Raw genomic sequence first — 15,514 nt, forward strand, 5'->3', positions numbered from 1 at the left:
TGAGGAAATGAGCTTTTTCCTTTTGTTTTGCTTGGGTTTTTTGTTTTAAGCTTGACCAAATATATTTGACAGACTCTGCTCCTCACTTAAAAAGTCAGGTAAGAGGATTGAATGGCCCCCGTTCACCACTATAAAGATAGTGGGAGATGAATTTACCTGCTAAAGGGAGGACTGATAGAAGATAGCAGGTGCAAAAGACATTTCAAAGCAGGAAAGTACTAAATGTTGAATTTTGTAGAGTACCTGGGAAATGACTTCAGGTTGTCCTCTTGAATCAGTGTGCTTTTAAAGTTTGTAGGCTGGGCGTCTGAGGAAAGGGCTTTGGTTTTGCAGGCTATCTGGTTCTTTGGTTGTTTCCAGACGTCTTCCAGCTCTGTGGTTGCTGGCTTCCAGCCACATGCTTTCTCTGCACCCTGGATAAAGTGTGACTTAGTAGGAGAGTGGGCCTTACCATGCTCTCCATCCCTCCTGAATCCTTCCCATGATGGCAAGGGACTTGTTCTATTTCTAGCTAAACAAATGTAAAAATTTGATTTTATTTCTCATTGCATCTCAAGCATCCTTCTCCCTTCAGCCTCCCGTGCTCTGTGAGATGCCGTGGATGGGGGTGACGATGGCTCTGCCTGGGGTCCCAGGCACCCGGGGGGAGTGGAGCAGCATCCACCTCTGTGACAGCACCCATGCAGAATCCAGGGTTTATTATGCCGAAGTGCAAGTCAAAACCTGCAAGAAGTGGTTTAATAATGGGAATGTCAGCAGACCCCTGAGTACAATGATGCTGCTGGATGCTTTCATAAATCTAAGGTTTAGGGATGACAGTTATGATGCATGGCATTGGGAGAATGTGAAACTGCAGTCATTAAACAAAAATGGGCTTTTAAACTAATGGCAGCTGCCTAAACAGTTTTGCAGTGAAACAGATTCCCTTAGGCTACCATTCTTCAAATAATACAGGTCTTATTGACTTTAAAAAAAACAGGAAAATATTTTGTTTTGGTGCCGTAGCACTGCTTTTACATTCATCCCAAAGGTCAGGCTGCTAAGTGTTTGCTAGGTTTTAAGCTGGAGGTGTTAGAAAATAATGAATGGCAACATTTCCAGATAATTCATTCACTGTTATTCCCCTGAATTAAGCCACCTGCAATACCAAGGATTCACAGCTGTTCCTGGATGGGTTTCCAAGTGAGTATGGGGGCACTTTTCTCCATCTAAACTCGGCTGTGTTTAACCCAGTAGGTAGTTCTGCACAATGTCTCTGTTACACAGAATTTTATCCAAATATCTCCATCAAAACCTGTTCCAACTCCTGCTGGTTTAAAATGATACACAATAAAGTAGCGTGTTGCCTTGTCTCCTTTGAAGCCATCATTCCCAGCCTAAAGCTGGAGGTGTAAAGATGCATGTATTGCCTTTTCCTTCGTGCCAGAGAGGTCCTGATGGGCTACCCGTGATCTGAAGTGTGTTGGCCAGTTTCCTTGAAGAGGCATTTCAAGGGGGTTTGGCAGTTGCAGAAGACCAACCCGTTCTCAGCCGCCCACTTTCACATCTTTTTAACTTTTACTTTTCCCCTGCCCAGGCTTGGTTTCTTCCTGAAAATAGCTTGTTTTGGCTCTGTCTCCCTGTCCCCCTCATTCTTCAGCTTGATCAAACTCATAATCTTTTTTCTTTCCTTTTTTTTTTCCCTCCTTTTATTACAAGGAATAGAGGAGCGGACAGAATAACCCAGACTGTGAAAGGATACCGAACAGCAGAATTTGGTTGCTTTGTGTCATCTCTCTTCATACCATACACAGCTCAGAGCCCACTTCTCTCCCTATAAGCTCAGTTTCAGCCTGGGGCTGGCCTTGCTTGCTGAGTAACTCCAGACTGATTTTTAAAATTTTTTTTTAAATTATTATTTTTTTAAAGCGAACAGTTGCATTAGAAATGTATGTGAAATCCATTGAGAGCAGTCATATTTCACTTTGCAGCCCTCCATATCATGAGATGACAGTTTAAAGTTGGATGTTGTAATGCTCTCTAGTTTTTCTAGGAGCCCTGCAAGACCAAGCAGAGGTTGGGAAGGAGGGGCTGGAGGTCCGGAGGTCTCCTGCCATGTCAGGGACATGGAGCGCAGCTTTCAGAACCTGATGAGTTCTCTTCTGAATGTCACCTGCAGTCCCGGCTTTCTGCAGGTTTTGGCTTTCCTGTGAGACCTGGATAACATACTGCTTCTTTCCACCACTTTTCTTTTCTCCTTTGCTTCCGTAGTCTGTCCTAACCATAAACGTGTTTTCTGTGGGCATTTCTTTGTGGAAGAGGAGAGCTGTCTAACTGCAGTGACTTCAGCCATGTTTTCTTCTTCCTGGGGAGTATGCTTGAGTCAGGAGAGGAGGGTGGAAGAAGAAAGGTTAAGTTAACTATAACATGAACATTTGAACAGATGGCTGACCTCTGTAACACTAAGAACTGTTTAATTTTAGAAATTTGCAGGCTGTTTTAAGTTTTTCATGCTCTTTACAGCCATCTGAGCGTAGATACACAACACAATTTATTAGCTTACCGCAAAGCTTTGTTGCTTAATTTCCCTGCTGTTTGAAACACTGAGCTTTAGGTGGAATGAGCAGGATCCTGGAGCATCGATGGGATCGGCTCCCTTTGTGCCAGCTTTCTTTAAACCCCTGGAAGCTGAGGGAGGAGGGATGCTCCCGGTCATGCTGGAAGGAGCTCAGCTCCTCCACTTCACTTAGTCCCCTGGCAGCGCTCAGCCCTAGCACGGACAAGGGCCCTGGAACAATTAATTGTGGGCAGGGCGGAGACAGATGATCATCCTGCCCCAAATCACTTAACCATCTTAAGTGTCTACCCTTGCCTGCCTGAACGAGCCAACTAATCTTTCAGTGAGCCGCACAAGTGAGCGCTGAGCTGTATATGGTACGAAGAGGGAGATGACACAAAACGATCAAATTCCCCTATCCCACCTCTCCCCAAAAAGCTGTGTACTGTTCGAAGCAAATTGTTTCAGGCTATGGTGGGTTCTCTCTCCTCTGGAGGCTTTTAGGTCAGGGTTGTATATCTTCTGAAAACATGGTGTAGGCCAAACGGGTGGTGGCTGGATGCAGAAATTCTTGGAGAAATGCTTTGAATCAAGAGGTACTGGACTAGGTCAGTGGTTCTCAATGCTTTTTGTGAGATCATAGCAAATTCCCAGGGGCTGCGCTTTGGACACTTGTGTGGCGATTTGGAAGAGCAGTATCTGCATGGTGGCCACACATGAAGTCCTTGGGGCTGTTCTGGAGACCTGCTGGGATGAGTGATGCCAAGGGTTCCATCTGGGATTCAGTGAGTCAAGGGTGGAGGAACAACTGTGAAGCACTTGGAAATTTTCTTTATAAGGAGTGTACCATGTTCATCGACCAAAAAGTGAAAAAAAACAAACCCAAAACCAAAATCTGTATCAGCACAGTGCGTATTTCTTTTACAGAGGTCTGGCTTATCACTATGGTTTGCTTTTCTTAATTACTGCTAATGCTTCTGCAGGCTGTGCAGTTGGAGCTGGAATGTGGCTGGCCCAGAGTCAGGGCGCAGACGCTTTTATCAGGGCCACTCGGAGACAGGCCATCTGCAAGATGTATTTATTTTTTTCTTATTTGTCTTCTCTAAATAAAAACGTGATGCTGTGAGAATGTCCGTTCCATCCTATTGCTTCACTTCGCCAAAGTTGCCGTTTTCTGACAAACTGTTTTAGAAAGTTATATTTGGCAAATGGCTGTTTACTTAATTCCTCTCCTATCATTGCTGCTTGTCCGTGAAACCCAAATCTGTTTGCATGCAAACTCAGCTGTAGCTCAGTTCAGAGCATTCTTTAAACCATAGTTGCTTTCTGCTCGTTTGCTTTTTTTAGCTCCTTTTCTGTCACGATGGAGGAACTGCAGGTACTTCATATCTGATGAAGGCAAATCCAGTACCTGCAGAGCCAAGGGCTGTTAGAAGCTGCAGCAGCTGCGAGGCTGGGTTTTCTTGCTTACCCCAAGTGTTGGAGCTTCAACGCTCTTGGCATCCCACAGCTATAACACAGAGAGCGTAACAAGGATTAGCTTTGCAGGAGTGAGTTTCTTCTGTCTGCAGAAAACCATGTGAAGCTCCATGAAGGAGCAGCGGCCCATGTTGGTTCCCCAAGGCCTGCTGGCTCAGATCCTCAGCCAACAAGGGAGACTTCTCCATGATTACCTTCAGCAAAATTGGCTTGTCAGGAGGTGACTTTGGAGAAGCAGGGTTTTTTTGGTTTTGTTTTTTAAGAAAAGTGATTTCCTTGGGCTCGCTGCCCTCTCTGAAGTGAACTTACCTGCTTGGGACACTGGGATTTGTTTCAGAAATAAAATACTCCTTCATTATGGAGTTCTGTGCAAAAATGTGCTGTTCAAATCACCGGGGGGAAAGGGACAGTCCCTCGGTGACACCAGTTGTTGCAGGAGTTTTCTTAAACTGATAAATTTAAGGCTGTCCCTGGCAAAGTGAGCTTAAGCAAGGCTTAACATGCTTTGCCCATAGTTACTGCGATACAACCCAGCTTTGGCCACCCTAGCCTAGCAATGGGTGTTTCTGGAGGAAGGTAGAGCATAGGGACTGTAGTTATAAAGGGAAATGCAATTATAAAAGCAAAAGAGCAAACATTTGTTTATAATCTATAAAAATTGATACTCATTGCTCTCGGCTTTGCCTTCCTTGCCTTAAGGTTTTCTCATTAGAAGCAGTTTCTGTAAATACCATCTCTTTCTTTCCCCTTGGAGAGAGATCAAATTGCTGGGCTGGAATTGTTGTCTGGGTAATCAATAAACTTTAATCTACGTGACAGGTTTTTTTCCTTGAAGTTGGTTCTTTCTGTACTGGAGATAATATGCCTAAAGCAAATGTAAAATGAAGAAGGGTTAGATTCGACTTGACTCACTCTTACTATGTGCTCTTACAATTTTGCAATATGAATGTCTTCCAAAACAATTACGGTTATTGCTAAGTGGACACTAAATGATTAATCTACTAGCAGACAGCCAGCGCAGTAGTGTCTTTGAAACAATTTTTGAGCCTCTTCCCCGCTGTTCTTTCCCTGCAAGACTGGTTTAAAGATAAGACACTGACAATAAAATAAATTGTGATTTGTAGCCCGGTTCTCTTTCAGTCTATGCCTTTGCTTCAGTGTTGTGCTTCTGTCTCGCCCTGAAGAGCATGTAATGAAAGGGGTTTAAAGTCTGCCCTGAGCCAGAAGAACATTCAATCTTGTATTTCATTTGAGGCATATGCTTAAATTGTCATGGGGTTGGCTGGATTTATTCGTGCACGTAGGTGCATGCTTAATCTGGGTGAATAACAATGCTTGAGAGCTTTTGTTGATGGGAGGTCACAAGTGCTCTTCTTTGTGAGTTGGTGGCATCAGGTGCAGAGCATGTGAGAATATTCATTGATCATTTTACTATCTGGAGTAGTCCTTGTACTGGGAATACCTGCTTACATCCTGGTTTTCTTCTCAGAAGGTCTCTCTTTTGGGCTATGTAGTGTGTAGTTAAGGAGCAGTCTGATTTGCAGCTGAATGCAATGATTTGTGAAAGAAAAGGCAAGACTGCAGAAAAGACTCCAGTTTGGTTCCTCATACATTCTGTAAACTTGTACATTTTTAACATTTTTACAGCTACAAGTCATAAAGCTATGTACCACTTTGCATCAAAAGAACTGACTCAGAAAATCCTCTGGTGTCTGTTGATGCCATGGACTTGCCTATGTGCTTGTGCTGGTTTTAATTGTCTTTCTGTTTGAGGAGATGTCCTCAGGGTATCTCCTCAGGTTAGAGGTTAAGCTGTTTCTCGTTACTTTGAATAGCAATGATACGTTTGGTTGTACCCCCAGTTGAACTGGCTCGGAGCTAGTGAGCAGCAGTGGAGCTGGTCATAAGTCATGGTGTTACTCATAGCTTCTTACACTTTCCTTAAGTTGTTCTGGTTAATAATATAATAGTAACTCTGGACAATAATAGGTTTGCTTCCCTGGCTTGTGTGCTGGCAATTCTGTTTTTGCAGAGGTTTTGAGTTTAACTCTCAAACTGCAGGCACAAAGCCAGTTACTGTGTGTATGGTCGAATACTGGCTTGATGGAGCTACAGACCAGGTTGCACCCGTGCTACCTGAAGTGGTAGGGCTCATTAAAAAGAAATTAGTGTTGGTCTAGGAAAGAGCTACATCTCCTTGTTGGGAATATTTTCTCGTCCCCTAAAGGCAACCCTGTGCTCTGATAGTGACACTTTCGTTGGAGAACAAGAAGGCTTAAAAACTGGCTCATACTGCACACTTTTTTAATCCCAGCTTTCTCAGGTAAATTAATCACTTTTTTTTAATTCCACATGGCGAAAGAAATAGTCATGGCAGGGCTTATAGATGATGCAGTTTGCTTTTGCTCAGGACACCAAAGTTAGGGAGTGAATTCTAGGCAGACATCTGTGCTACGTTAAGGTTATTCAGAGCAAAGCTTGGTTTTAGTCTTAACGTATTTGCTACCAAATTTTAATAAGTAAACATGAGACAGACTCCTCCCACCCAGCAACAGATATGGTTGTTTTGGTGTAGCTTTGGTGCCTGTTCCAAAATGGATCTGATGACTGATGTTTAAAAATCAGAACCCTCCTATCCTCCAAATCTGCGTGTGGGAGCCTGTGCTGCAACTCCTGCCGAAGGAGATCAGAGAGGGGTGATGGTGTGCTGAGGTCAGAAAATGGATGTAAAGATGCTGAAGGAGAGCACCAAGAGTGGTCTTGTCTATGGGTGCTGAGGGATGAGGCTACAGGTGGCAATTAATCCCATTTAATCTTATTTTTAAGATCATTTTCTCCACACATCATGAGACTGTCTCATCATCCTGTTGTTTAGGTTTCTCTGTGAGCTGGTGGTGGTCAGCATGTTTCAAAATAGCTGGTTTCACGAAGCTGTGTTGATTGCCAAGTCCAATCTCATGCTGTTGCAGAGAGCGGGGAGTAGACTTCCAACCCGAACAAACAAACAGGTTCCCTCTCAGGTGCTTGCCCTGCTGAGAGGCTATTCACCTCCCTCCCTGACTAGAAACTGCCTCACTTTCAGTTTTAGCTTACTCACAGGCTGTTTAATAGTTTGGGGGTTTTTTTGTCAGCGCTATGGGTTTGGTTTTTTTTCCATCTGATGTTCACCATCCTGATGCGGTTACAGCAAAAGCTCCTCTCCCTTCTTGTGCTTTCGTTTTACGATGCATCAGCCAAGTGCTGCTAGTCTGCCACTTTCCTTAGCCTTTTTTTTTCCTTTAAATTTGTATCACTGAAGAACATTTTGATCTTTGCTCTTTGTTTTTATTTGCATGATCTCATTCAACTTGACTTTGGCAATTTCTCTTTACCCCTTTGCTTCCTGATGTCTGTGACACAACTGCCTCTGAGCAGCCTGTCCTTTCCATTCCTCGCAGGCGCTCTGCTTAATCCTAAAATCCCTTTTTTGGTGATTGTTTCTCCAGTTAGATTGGCAATCGTTCCCTAGACGTCTCCCCCCCCTTTGCTTGGGATTGTAAGTACCAACTCTTTTTTTAATTATTTTTTTTTATTTATCTTTGCCATAAAGGTATTCTAAGCTTCTTACAAGTGTGTCCGTGAGCACTTCAGTCTGATTGACTTCCATGCGGAGTTCCTTTGATTCCTCAAAGCTTATGGGAAATTGAAAATATGAATTTCTGTGTTTCACTTCAGAGTATTCTTCTACCTAAACCACCTCTCCATGATTACAATCGCCTCCAGAGTTACTTTCTGTGAGCACTTACAGCTACTTACAGTGTCTAAATTAGTATCGCCCTTTTCTAGTTCAGCAGCTGGAGGATTACAACTGCTGTCTGCTGCTTCCAGGAATATCTGTGGTCAGCTCTTAACGTTAATAGTAGGTTCTTCAGTTGAGTACTTTGGGAAGTTACACTCCTACAGTAAGATAAACCCTGTTAGCACTTTTATCTCGCTGTGGACCTTGCAATCTACACTGCACTCCCATGCAAACTCTGTAGGGTGTAGGACAGCTGGTGCTGTTGTCCCTCCTTCTCCCAAGCAGCGTGGACCCTGTAGCAGCCATAGACCAGCCATGACTGCCGTCGGCCTGAGTTTCTTCTCCTTCTGCTTCCTGACTTTTCTGTTGCATTGCCCTGGCTCCTAGTATCAGTATGTTAATGCTTGTTCTTGTTTCTTTCTTATCATCTGTGAATTTCTGGCTTATTATCTACCATCCTATCTGCTGCTATTGATGTTAATATGCTCTTTGTTCTCCTAAGTTTGGATGATATTATGTGCTTTTTTGTCCACGTTTACCAATACCCCCGTCTGTTTATTAAAACCAGATGTGGGAATTAACTGATTTTCCTGATTTTCCTCTCTCTAGAGGTTTTTCTTTTTCCTTTAGTTTAAAACTCTCAGCTGTGCCTGCTGTGATCACAGAAGGCCATTTCTCAGCCATGAAGAAACGTCCTTTTTCCATGAATGCCTTCTGGTGGTGGAACACCCTAAAACTTCCCTTGCAGTGTCAGTTCTTGAACCATATGGATGACATTAACTTGTAATGGCTTTTCCTTCCTTTTGTAGTGTCGAAAGTCAGTCCCCGGGGATGATGCTCAGAAGCTAAGCCTGGTCTCCCCAGGCTCTCTCTATAGCCTAGAGGGCAGTAGGCACCACCAGGGAGCATCTAAAACAGGCTCCTGCTCCAAATTGCCTTCCTAGTCTACTTCTCCCACCGGCAGAGAGTCTGTCCTCTTCTGGGCTAAATTTAGTCCTGAGCCTTGTTCGTGCCTGTGGTTGAGTTCTCCATCTGCACACTGAGAGCAAGAGCACTTTGGAAGGCCAAAGATAAACCTCTTGGGGAACAAGGAACTAGAATACTCTTAATAATAAGGACCAAATAAAGTGGTGTGAGTAAGCAGAGAGCTGAGGACAGTACAGTGGAGCAGCTCGGGGCATGGGACAGAAAAGGAGATGGAGAAGCGGAGTATGATGGAGAAAAGTCAGGCCCCCAACACGTGAGCTGAGGCCTTGCAATCAGAAGCAGCTGAAAGACTTTCATGGTGCAAAGACATCTTGCAGCATCTCTCCAAGCAGGAAGAATGAGTCCAGATTGCTGTGTCTACAGAGAGCAATTGTTTTATTTCCCATTAAGAGGGTAGACACAAAATCAGATTTCCACTCTGAGTTGTCTTATATTTTTAGCCTGTGATTGGATTGCAAATGCACACTGGATATTTACATTTCTGGAAGCAGGCTCTGGTGCTGTCTTCTTAACCAGGATCCAAGTTAATTTGCTGAGCTTCCAGATGGGAGCCATTCGTTTCTCTATTAAAAATTTGCAGGAATGCTTAATTTAATCTAGATTTTCTAGCTCAGTAGTTTGCCTACTCTAACATTCAAGCATTTTCCTTACCTCCCCTTCTGCTTTTTTTTTTTTCCTTCCCCTTGAGCTGAATTATCCACTTGTGCAGGATAAAGAAAGTGGGTTTTGCAGAAGGAGCCACCTGTCTGTCATCCATCCTGTGTGGAAGCTCTTGGGGAGCAGATTGTCCTTCCATCTCCTACAGAAGATTTCCTGAGAGAGGACTAAGTGCAAGGCGTAGCTGGTAGAGCCTCTTAGCCCTGTTTCACTTGGTTTGTCGAGGCTTATTAAATTTTACTAGCTTCTTTGTTTTAAACTGTTTAGTGATCACCTTATTCTGGTGTAGTACATGTGCTGAATAAAGATGTTGTTAAACTACTGTCTCTTTCTCTGTTGCGGGTAGATAAGGATATTTGCAGAGGGAGGCTCATAATTTTCCTTAGCAACATTGAGCCTCCAGTGCATTGAGTGACTTGTGATTGTATTATAGCCATTTCTTTAATGAAATTTTAAACTACACATCTCTACAATCACTTCTGCCTGGGGTTCTTAGATAGCCATGCAAACACTATGTATATCATTGCCATGGCATGCAGGACATACTGAAGAAGCAGATGGGGTGCAGACAGGTAAGATTAGCTCATGAGCCCGCCCCTTTCTTCATTACTGCATTTTCCATAACAGTTAAGACTGTGGTAGGAAAAAATGATGCATCACATTTTAGCTATTTTAGTTTCAGAATGAGTGTATTGAACCAGCTTGAGGTCAACTTTATTATTTCTTCTTCTTGTGTTACGAATTCTCAGTGCTCCCAATAGCCTCATCCCAGAAAAACACCGAAGTGCTGCACAGAGAGACTGCATCCCTAAGCCCCGGAGACACAGCGTGCCCAGAGTGACAGACATGCTTGAGAGCTCGTCCTGAGCAAGTCGGGTCAGTGACCTGCAATACTTAGCACGAGGATGAGTATTTACAATTGTCCTGCGTGGTTTCTGTGTTGCTTATGGTCATGCAGCAGGAAGCTAGGGTTGGTAGGGAATATGCAATATGAAACTGTCCTACTTCATTCCTTGCTCAGGATTGTTGCCTGTGAGGCAGTGATGACGGGAATGACATGATAAGGTACCAGAAGACATCTTTTTGTTCTGCATCTGTACAACACGAAGTCTTGCTGCCTCCTGGTCTGTGGCTCAGGCCCCAACATGCTGGGATGATGCTTTCACCCAGGTGATGCTCAACCCTTACAATGGTAGAGCAAAGTGGGGTAGTTGGCTACGCAGTCAGGAGACTCTGGCTGCTCACTTCTGGTATAAATAGTCCTTGGTGCTTTTACATTTTGGGGATGGAAGTGTCAATATTGGTTTTCCCCACAGCAGATGAGCGGACAGGTTTTGGAGTATTTTATCAGGCGATGGAAGCGATGGGGGCTCGCTTCTGGAAGGTGGATGATGGAGCGTGGGGCAGAGCCGGGTGAAGCGATACTGCAGTTGTGCCCGGGAAGGCAGGCACGGGCTCGGCAGCGCAGCCCAGCCTCGGGACCGAGGGCAGGGGGTACGTCTTGTAGGTGCTTGAAGGGTCAAGGCGCAACCTGGACCTGATTCCTAGCACCACCGGCAGGCAGTGAAACACCACAAAGGCAAAGGTGGTGTGGTGGAAATGATACAGTAAAAGATTATTTGGTTAACAGTACTCAGGTCAGCATCTCAGGTTAACAGACAGTAACCCAAACAGGGTAGGATTTGTTTAGGAGGAATAAAGTAGTATGAGAGATGTTTAAATTCTTATCTTACACATTTGTTTGAATACAATACTGACTTATTAGTGGGAGAACTGGTTTAGTTTACTTACAAGAGGTGAGATGACATGATAAACTTGAGCAGAAAAACAATCTGATATTTTAGATTTGACATTATATAAATGGTACTATAATATATATTTTATTAGAGCATTGTTTTTTGTGTTACACTACCACTGTATAAAAGGATGAATATAAAGGAGAAAGAAACAGCATTTGTAGTAGAAACAGAAGCTTCTGAAATGTAGCTGTGAGATAAGCTTGTTACATTGAAACAGTCAGCCTGGAAGTTTTCACCCTGTTGTGCTGCGCGTGCAAACTCATTATGACCCTTTAGGAGTTTCTCACAGTCTCCTCCTGCCTTAGCGTGATCAGGACACCGAAAACATGGGATTATCCCTGTGCTCCCCCCAGCTGCAGCACCATACGGTGTGTATGTGTTGTGAAAATTGCTCAGCAAGGCTGCCCTGCAGCAGCTGGAGCTGGTTTGGGCTACCTCGCAAATCCTATTAAGTCAGGAGTGTCAATACAATGTGTACAACTTTGGTTCAGAGGGGGCTATTTATAGCTGCAGTAAGAGTATTGTGTGCACAGGGCTTTTCTTTCGCACCTAATCAGGGACCTTGGCAGGTTCGCTGTCCCCTTTACCTGCTCAGCAGTTTGGGTGTCAGACCTCTGAGAGCACCAGTGTTTTAGCTGGAAATCCTGGTCATCTTCTAAGGCCATCGTGGAGGAGGAGGTCATGATTTTCTGCCTGCCTCTCTGTACAGCATCTCCTCGTCTCTTGGCCCACTGGGTTCAGCAGTTTGGCTCTCAGGGCGTGCGGTGCCCCGCCATTACCACAAGCGCTGCGGTGGGAAGGAGGAGGGATGCCATATATATGTCAGTGATGTCATTAAACTTCTCAAGCTCTTCTCAGTGATGAGCAAGCTTTCTGAAATGTTTTGGAGTAAAGTGCATAGGATCTGGAATTTGGAGGGACCAAATGTGGCAGAGCTGCAGGGGCAGGGTAACAAGGAGATGTGCTTGGTCTTCATGGGAAGGATGATTTATGCACCCCATCAGCGATCTCAGTTCATGGTTTTAGGATCTGGCTGGGGAGATAGGAAGGACTCGCCTGTAAGAATTTTCCGGCCTGGGGTAATCCAGTGGTGGAGCAAGGACATTCTTTATGAACATGTGTTCACAGTCTGGTTTTGGGCTTTGACATTTGGTGAGCACACTAATGGTACGTCAAGGAATTGCCACAAATTTAGTTTTAAAATAACACAGCGTTAGTGGAGCACAAACAGCAAAGACCAGTGAGAACACGTTCCTTCCTGCAGCTGGCCTGGGCTGGGGTCCCCCCACTGCCTGCCAGCCCCCCAGGATGCTGCCACAAAGTGCAATCAAATGTGTTAATAAAACGTATGAGCTTTCTGCACGCTTACTGCATTACATTAAGCAAGTTGATTATAGGGACTGTTTATTTTACGGGTTTTTTTAATATTCTTATTGGGAGCCATTTGTCAGTGTGCACGGAAATCTGATTAGCTGAGAACTGCTAGCTCTCTGGTATATGTTGACCTATCAAGTGAAGGATGTAGCAATAAACACAGCCCATTAGGTTGCTGGAGTCTGTAGGCTTCTTTGGAGGTTGGAAAGGAGAGGTCTTGACACTTAAATGCCTTTCCCTTGGGAACTCACCCATGCTTGGCACAGGGATTCTGTGCCAGCATCCCTTGAGGGGGCAGCCCATTTCATCCCACTGGTGCTGCTCTCTGCTGCTGGAAATCTGAGGTCTGGGTGTCAGTGGGTCTCTGTGTCCACCCCCGGTGGTGAGCTGAGAAGGAGCTGCCTTGCTATGGGTGGTCTCGTGCAGGAAGGGAGCGGGAGGCTGGTGTCGCTGCAGTTGCAAATCCACCCCATCGGCAAAGTGGTGCGGCAAAGCCTCAGGCAGTGGGAAGAGGAAGATGCTGCTTCTGCAGAGCAAAGAAATAGGAAATTGTAACTGACTGTGGTGCTTCTGCGATGCTTCCTGGAAGTAAGCATGCTGCTCCTTGCAGAGTGTGGTTCATTAGTTAAGTAGGTTTAAATTCACGTCTCCTTCAGGGCAAAGGGGCACAGCATAAGGCTTCCCCTTTGCCCAGCAAATGCACCTCCCCATCGCTCTGCATAAAATAACTTTCAGTTTTTAAGCAAGGGGATACTTAAACCTGGCACCAGGCACCTCGGTGTGTTGCCAGAGGGTGTTGAATGGGTACTGTACACGTTCAGATAAAGCACTGACAAGGTGACTAATGACACCTGCAGCCTTGCAGCGATATTTTTGTGAAATGTCTCCAGTGTAGCAAAAGCCCAGGGCTCTTCTCACCAATATCCTCTTCTTTTTTCTTAATTACAACAGAAGATTTAATTTTTTGTTAACTGTATAGGAAAGACTTTTGGCAATAAGGCAAGCAGAAGCTGTGGAAAGCTTTGCTCCTCCGTGGTGATGTGTTCAGGATGCCGCTACCAGCATCACATGAGGTGAGGTGGTTTGGGGCAGCAGCGCGGTGCTGGTCTCATCCCCATCCTAGCATCCCCAAAAGAGGCCAAGCCTCTATCCAGGAGACAATAAAGGTGTATTTTTAACACTGTTTTGACAGGATGAGATCAGCTGCTTGGTCAAGCTGGATCTGGGCTGCAGTGTGCCTGAACGGTGTGTCAGTGTGCAGCCTGCCCCAGTCCCTTCTGGGCACCCTGATACATGGACCGGTTTTGAAAACCCAGTCTGACTGGTTAAGACGGGCCAAGAGGGCTGAGTGAGAGTGAAGCAAGGGGTGGTTGTTAGCTATCGTAATCTGCTGTCCTAAAACCAGCCTGTGTCTTACCACATGTTAGTTGGGTTGGACTGGAAAAAGATGTTCCACATCAGCTCTGCTTCTTAAAACACACAAAAATGTTTGCCAGCCTTTCCAAAAGATTTTTTAATTAATTAAGGTATCTGCAAGGCTGCATTGAATCTACTTTTTATCCTAGCGTAGAGGACCACTGAGTGGTTGGAGGGACCCAACTGTCTTAGCTTCTACCTTTTTATATTCATGAGCATCATCTTACTATTGTTGAGGTTGTGGAGCAAAGCTTGTGTCTTCAAGTCTTGTAGTGCTTGAAACTGTCCAGTCCATCCCTGAGCTGCTGTACAATGGCATACCCACCAAATTTTTCTTGTCTTGGAGGTAAAAATCAGCAGTGAGATACTAAAACTGAGGCCGATGCCTTCTTACAATTTCAAGTGGCTTCATTTTATCTTTCAAGTTTGCTTTCATCACAATAACAGCTTACACTTGTTGTCTAAGCAGTATGGTATCCAGCAAGTAGTGAGGGCATTTTTCTGCCTGGGATGAGGCATTGCCGGTGACGTCAGGGTGGTGCAGAGCTGGCATGGCATTTGCAAATGATCATGCATAAAACCAGTGCTGTGATTAATTAGAGTTTTCAGAGCTCTGAAACAGTCATTTCTATATTAATAATGTTCACGTCTAAATGGCCCTCTGCTGACGTGGGGTTTCTCTTTGAACAGAGGTTGAAACAGGTAATTTTGCCATTAGAGCCTGAATATGTAGCCACATCAGGCTGTGGGCACAAATTGTGTCTTGTGTAAATGTATTTGCTTCTTGAAGGTTTTCTTTTTGATGCAGAAGTCTTGCTGCTGTAGGTGTAGATATGTGTATACTGACGTAGTGCCCCCCTTTTTTTAGAGAAAGATCTGTGAATTTCCAATAGACACATTTTAGGAAACCAGGGGATCTTTCAACTTTTTGTCTTTATTTTACCTTTGAGGGAAACTAAGTGCTGTACCAGAAATTCCCATGGTGGATGGGTGACCAGCCAGGTGGTCTCCTCCTAGCTCCAAAAATTCAACCTGGGGAGCTGTAGACTGCAAAACAATCAACTGCTTGGAAACCCTTCAACCCTTTCTACCTGCCTGCACCTCTGAAACTAAGTTTGGGGCATCTCTTGAGATCCCGTATCTTGTTTAACCTAAACACTCAAAGATACTATAAGTAATGATGTCTGAGGAGCTGCAGAAGAGAAGCAACAGCCAACTCCTGGCTAGTAGGGATTCAAAACTGTGTTTGAACTGGTGGGAAGGGACAAATAATCTCATGCTAGCTCTTCTTTCTCTGCAATGTCTGCAGTGAAGCTTTGGAGGTGTGAGCTGCATCTTCTGCCGGTGCTCCTGGATGTCCTGAGCCTGGATGGTTTTTGGGGAGGAGGGAAAGGGGGAGACAAGCTGAGAGCGGAGCCACCTGCCTGCTTTTACGCTGTAGCAGTGCTAAGGGCGCGTTCCCGCTCCGAGCTATCTCTTCAGGCTTTG

The 15,514-nt window shown here is 44.7% G+C and overlaps 1 protein-coding gene across 4 annotated transcripts in view; it reads left to right on the plus strand.

Annotated features, from left to right (window-relative positions):
• HPCAL1 (hippocalcin like 1) overlaps positions 1-15,514 on the plus strand; it is a 67,825-nt gene that overhangs the window by 24,174 nt on the left and 28,137 nt on the right. The gene's annotated exons all lie outside the window — the stretch shown is intronic.

Source organism: Gymnogyps californianus, chromosome 3, assembly GCF_018139145.2.
Source record: "Gymnogyps californianus isolate 813 chromosome 3, ASM1813914v2, whole genome shotgun sequence".
Lineage (NCBI taxonomy): Eukaryota > Metazoa > Chordata > Aves > Accipitriformes > Cathartidae > Gymnogyps > Gymnogyps californianus.